The sequence below is a fragment of the Heterocephalus glaber genome, unplaced genomic scaffold (assembly GCF_053883595.1).
Source record: "Heterocephalus glaber isolate CG9 unplaced genomic scaffold, H.glaber_assembly_v1.0 deba00001600, whole genome shotgun sequence".
NCBI lineage: Eukaryota > Metazoa > Chordata > Mammalia > Rodentia > Bathyergidae > Heterocephalus > Heterocephalus glaber.
Genome location: NW_028258372.1, coordinates 31,856,100 through 31,862,144, shown reverse-complemented (window position 1 = coordinate 31,862,144; position 6,045 = coordinate 31,856,100). Strand labels below are relative to the sequence as shown.

The following is a 6,045-nucleotide window of genomic DNA, read 5'->3' as shown; positions in this document are numbered from 1 at the left end:
CTCTTAAAGGGATTTTTAAATTCAGATTTAAGGAAGACAGGAGATACCCTCACAAACATATATGAATTTTCTATGAAAGACTGAAGTTCTATTCTTTGTCTAGGGAATTGCATATAATTCAAGTACACTTCAGCACAACAGCATAAAAAATCTGCAATTAGTGTGGCATCAAACTGCAGCTTTTCAATACTTCTAAGATGTTTAACCAATGCAGTAATAACAGCGTATTAAATTAACTTCTGCTCTCCATTGCTTTTAGTTGACACCATTTTCCAGCTCTGAAACCCTCAACTGTCAACTTTACACTTGTCCCTTCAGTGTTTTACAAAACAAAGATTTAGGCTATGTTAGGATGAAGAGGAAGGAGAGGAATTTAAAGCTTAGGAATAGGTGTGGGAGTCAGGGTGGACCCAGGCTGAGGCAGGACTCACCTCTGTGAATCATGTCCACGCACAGCAGAGGTGGTGCTGGTGGTGGTGGGGTTACTGGGTGAAGGGCAGGATGTCTTTCCCAGTTAGGATCCAGAGATCACAACAAACACAACTGCCACAAAATTATGGCATTTCTTCTATTAGCTCAGCAGCTCATTACACAGAAACTAATGAAGACTAAAGCCTTTGGAACTTTTTGAGGAGGAAGAAAAAGAAGAGGGAGAAGCAGAAGAGGAAAAAGAGGAGGAGGAGGGGGAAGGGGGAGGAGGAGGAAGAAAAGTGGGATTTTAATTTTGGGAAAATTAAATCAACTGGTGAGAGAGGGGGCATGAGAAATAAGAAAGAAAGCACAAATCTTCCACAATCCATAAGTGAATATTTTAGAAGGAAAAAATTAACTTTTAGACATTATAGATTAGGAGTATGTACAAAAGGTGTGAATATTGATGCATTGTGTGTTACAGGAAGACATGTTGATCAATGTGACCTCATTCTATGATAAATTGAAATTACAGCAAGAAGTAAAATATTTAAGAGATGTTGAAGAGTCATATGTATCAGTCACCACACACTCTGTTTTGGTGGGACAGATGCTGATACTGTGTTTGCAAGATAAGCACTTGAAGACTATTCCAGAAAATGTGAACCTGTAGGATGACAGTGTGCTTAACAATTTAGATGTAAGACGTATAAAGTTTTAATAGTTCCTGAGTAACTGATGAAACTCCACATGTAGTACCATGCACTAACAACTTCATATTAACACTGAGAGCTATCAAATGGTGGGCCAAATGCAACAGCCTCTATTCCAATATATTAGGTTTCTTTGGTGGTGTTTCCTGGGGTATGCAGTTAGTCAGATCTATCCAAATGTAAGAGAATGAACTTTTGTATATAAATATTTCTTTTGTATTTTGTAAATGAAAATAGCCAAGTCCAGTGCTTGAAATAGCCCCAAGAATGTAATCTTAATTTGCCTGTATAGGACCCAAAGGTAATTCCAGATACCATTTTATGGTAAAAATTAATTATGTTGGCATACTTACAACAAAGCTCCATGTACAGTTTGACCATTTAAAAATGAATGGTCATGGTTGCAAAGTATCAGAAAGGAGTATCTTGCTCTCACAGGTGAAAGTTTGCTGAGTAAGTTAGATTTTTCAAATATTTTTGAAGTTCCAAACTTCTTTCAAAGGTACAAACATTACATTGTACTTCTGGTAAGTTCACCAATGGAGAAGCATCACCCAGAATGGTGGGTTTGGTGGAATAAAATATCTGAATCATGGTTAGAAGCTTGGAGAAGGATTAATTTATTACACTAACTCATGTGAATCCCCAATCATTTCCAACATCCAAAGAAAACCCTAACAAGGACAAATTTCATGCACTGTGGGTGATTAAGTTAGTGTTTAAAAAAAACCAGAAAAACAAAAAATCTCAGGGTCGATCTCACCTATGATATTCAGTGTTTCAGAGATATAGTTTATAGGCAAGCAATAAACAACAAGATATTTGAGGTGGGTATGAAAACTGCCACAATGCATGTAAAAACAGAGCCACTCCACAAACTATTACCTAATATGTGCTTCAAAACAAGCAGTCAACAGGAGCCAGAATAACAGCTCTGCATGACAGCAGCTCCACTTGTCCAGGACAGTGGTAAGAGCATGCTTCTACCTTCATCTACCAGTGCTATGAAGAGCAGTCCATTGAACAGTTTTCATAGCTCCCAGGACTAAAAGTCCTGCTCCAACTACAACAGCAGCATCTGTGACCAACATACAGATGACTAAACTGACTTTGCCAGAAATAAATTCTAGTACATTCTCAGGGAGAACTTTAAGTGAAAGCATTCCTCAGACTGCCAGGCAGCCAGCCAGTTCTCCACCAGTAAAGTCTAAGGTTCCCTGAGGTGTTTCCTCAATAAGTCTGGCAAGTAAACTCACCACTTTGACCTTCAGGAAATGCAGCAACAAAAATACCTAATCGTATATTATAAATCAAGGGGACACCCTCACCTCATAAAGTGTCCCACAAACACCCAAACAGGAGGATCAGGTGATAAAGAGACAAGTACAATTGAATCAGAATCTATTCTGACAATGGCTTCTCTGTTTTCCTTCAGTACTAAGTGCAGAAAGCAAGGAGAGTTTTGTCAATGTTCTTAAGATTAGTGTGGTATATTGAATTAAAGGAGCATTCATTGTAGACTGTTAGAATTAACTTTGTAAAAGTAACTATTTCCAAGCCTATGAATGTACTTATTCATTTTCCATAAAGGGCCCTGGATTTGATAGAACTGTATTGTTTGCTATTAGGATGCTTAATACTAGCCAGATGTGGTGGTTGCATGCCTGTAGTCCCATCTATTTGGGAGCCTGAGACTGGAGGATCACTTGAACTCATGACTTTGAGATGAGCATGGGCAACACAATGAGAATCTGTCAGGGGGACAAAAAGCAGATTCTGTAACCATCCTTTTATATACTACAAATCCTTTAAATCTTCAGTAGCTCAATAGCCATTTATACATCCTTCATACAGAAGTTTAATTTATATATCAAAGTGAAATTTAAGAACTGTTCTTATGGATTTATTTACAAGATTAATATGAAACAAAGAAGAAACAGAAACAAAGTCTTTGTAAATAGGGAGGAGTGGAGGGGTTGAAGGGAGGGCAAGGGAATGGGGAAAAGTTAGATCCAAGATACGTCATGTACAGATACAAATTCCCAATGATGAATGTCATCATATTTTATGCTTAAAATGTACTAATAAACTTAATGAATTTAAAAAGATGTTTAAACTAGAAAAAAACATTAATATGATTTTTTAACTTTTAAAATGTTTCTATCTCAGTTTTCAGTACTGATTATCAGCCATTTAGTGTATACTCCATTGTTCATTACAATTATTTTTTAATTTGTTCTAACAATTCTACCTGTGTCAATTCTTTACATAATCTTTTTTCCTTGTTCTGCAAACCCTCATTTTGGTGGTGAGATGGATGCTTTCTTCTTTAATTCTATCAAATTGAATAAACCCCAAAGTCTAGGCCAAACACATCCAAAATAAATATTTTTTAGTAGATATCAAACTAATTAACCTCTACAAAATAACTGAGAAAACTACTTCCTAGTGATGTTGCTGAACTCTGTTCATGGTGAGGGGTTGCTGCTTTGTGGCTCAGTTATTTTAACATGTCATATAAAAATGTGCTTTTGCTGTATGTTAACTTCCAGAGTCTCAAAAACACAAATACTATGCTTACTTTCTGAAATGTTTTTATTTCCATAATCTTTACCTAATAATGCTTTTTGGCAGTAACTAAAATAACATGAGGAACGGTGCTTAATATATTGATATATGGACAAATCTGTTTATCAACTTAAACTGTACTTTGATTGTGATTGCATCCTTTCTCATTTACACTCTTGCTTTCTGAGGAACTATTTTTATAGATTTGCTTTACTGAGTTCATCCTTAGAGTCATTAAAAGCTTTTAGTATTTGCTTTCAAGGTATTTTGTGAGTAGAGTTTTCTTTCAGATGAAGGGATTCATGAAATCATTGAAAAAAATCACTTAGTTATGTAAAGTATTTCATGTTGATTAAAACAATTCTTGCACATTGTCTTAGATACTTTCTCATTGCTGGGACAAAATATCCCAAAACCACAAGTTAAAACAGGAAATGTTTATTTTGGCTCATAGTTTGAGGAAATTCTAGTCCACAGTTGGTTGGCTTCAAGGCAGAGGGGCAAGGAAGAGGAGAAACAGCTTGTGGCAAGGAAGGCAAGAATCAGCAACACCAAACCACCTTTTTCCTTTTATCTCATGCAGGGTGATACCACTCACATCCAGGGTGGTACCACCCACACCCAGGGTGGGCTTTCACATTATCAGCACCCAGAACTATGATAAACCAATTAGTAGACAATCCAGTACCACACACCCTTAATCCTAGTATCACACACCCTAGATCCAGCCATTTAAAAAAAAAAGCAAACCCACCTGTAAGTGTATGAATCTTTGGGGGATATCTAGATAAAAACCACAACACACATTATTAAATTTGTGGCACTAGGAACATACTTATTCTGGCAAGATGGTGATGTGGAACAAAGATGTTTTGGAGTAAATCGTGTAATGTTTACAGATGAATGATAGACTCTCTGAGATTGCTTCATAATAATCCAGAGTCTGAAGTTGAGAGGATGATAAATTTGGTTTGTTTTGACAAGTGATGAAGTAGGATAATGAATACAGGAGAATTCATTTAATAAATCTCTATACTTTTGTATATGTTTCGAATTTTCCATAATAAAACAATTTACAAGTTGTCTGTTGTTTTGAATGTTCAAATAAAACTCAATACACAGACTTAGGAATGAATCTTTATCAGTTGATTTATTCACCAATCCCTGCTTCTAATATATAATGCCAGATACTTTCTCTCTTTGGCTAAGTTGCACTCCTGTAATCAATCCTACTAAACTCATTCCTCCAAATTTTCATTCTCTTGATCCTTTAATAAGGTAACTGCATCCTTTCAATGATCGCTTTCCTCTTTATGATATGTGTGGACTTGAAGAGTTAAAAACTTTCTGTGTAAAATGTAGAATAAAGAGAGAATAGATTTTCACATGCCAAAGATTTCTTTGTCATGCCATTACATGATTTCTTGAAGGAGAAGCTTAGGAATAGCTCAGAGCCTTGTAAGTATTTCACACTCCACATATCATCCCAATTAAAGCCTGCTGATCTTAATAGAGGATGAAGATAATAAGACAAAAGTAATTGAGATGATTTCTAAAATTGTAAAGAAGACCTCTTATGTTGTACAAAATGAGTCCCATTAGTCCACTGGTGTTCATACTTATCTGCATTAATACTGAGTCTAACACAAACATGATTTATATGCAACAATTTCAAAATTGTCCATTTCAATGGCAATGATATATTTCAAAAAATTCCAATAGCTATTGAAACCTGACAATATATTCTCATTATAGTAAAACTCTTTTGATATTAAAACTATATACACAATTTGCTTAAATTAAACTTATTAATTTTTAAACAAAAATGCAGTACTACTTACCATAAAATAGAAATATCAACAGATGAATGAATAAAGAAATTATATTTATCCATTCATTGGTTATAGGGATTTGGGCTGTTTCTAAGATTTAGCTTTTGCAAACTGTGCTGCTGTAAACATGGGTGTGCATATATTCCCATAGTATGATCCTTTTAATTCCTTTAGGAAGATACCAGAAAGAGAAATATCTGGGTCAAATGGAATCTCTAGATTTAGTTTTTTGAAGAATCTCCACACTGATTTCCACAGTGGTTACACTAATCTACATTCCCACCAACAGTGGATAAGGGTTCCATTTCTCCACAGCCCTGCCAGTATTTGTTATTGGTTGATTTCTTGATAATAGTTATTCTTTCTCGTGTGAGATGAAATCTCAGCATTGTTTTAATTTGCATCTCTCAAATGACCAGTGATGTGGAACATTTTTTCTTATATTTATTTGCCATTTATACTTCTTCATCTAAGAAGTGTCTATTCATTTCAGATGCCATTTTTGGATTGAGTCTTTAAAT

At 35.3% G+C, this 6,045-nt stretch overlaps 1 pseudogene; it reads left to right on the top strand.

Annotated features, from left to right (window-relative positions):
* The first annotated feature begins 501 nt into the window (after positions 1-501).
* On the top strand, positions 502-2,496 carry LOC101709439 (poly(A) polymerase alpha pseudogene; annotated as a pseudogene).
* Positions 2,497-6,045: the final 3,549 nt, after the last annotated feature.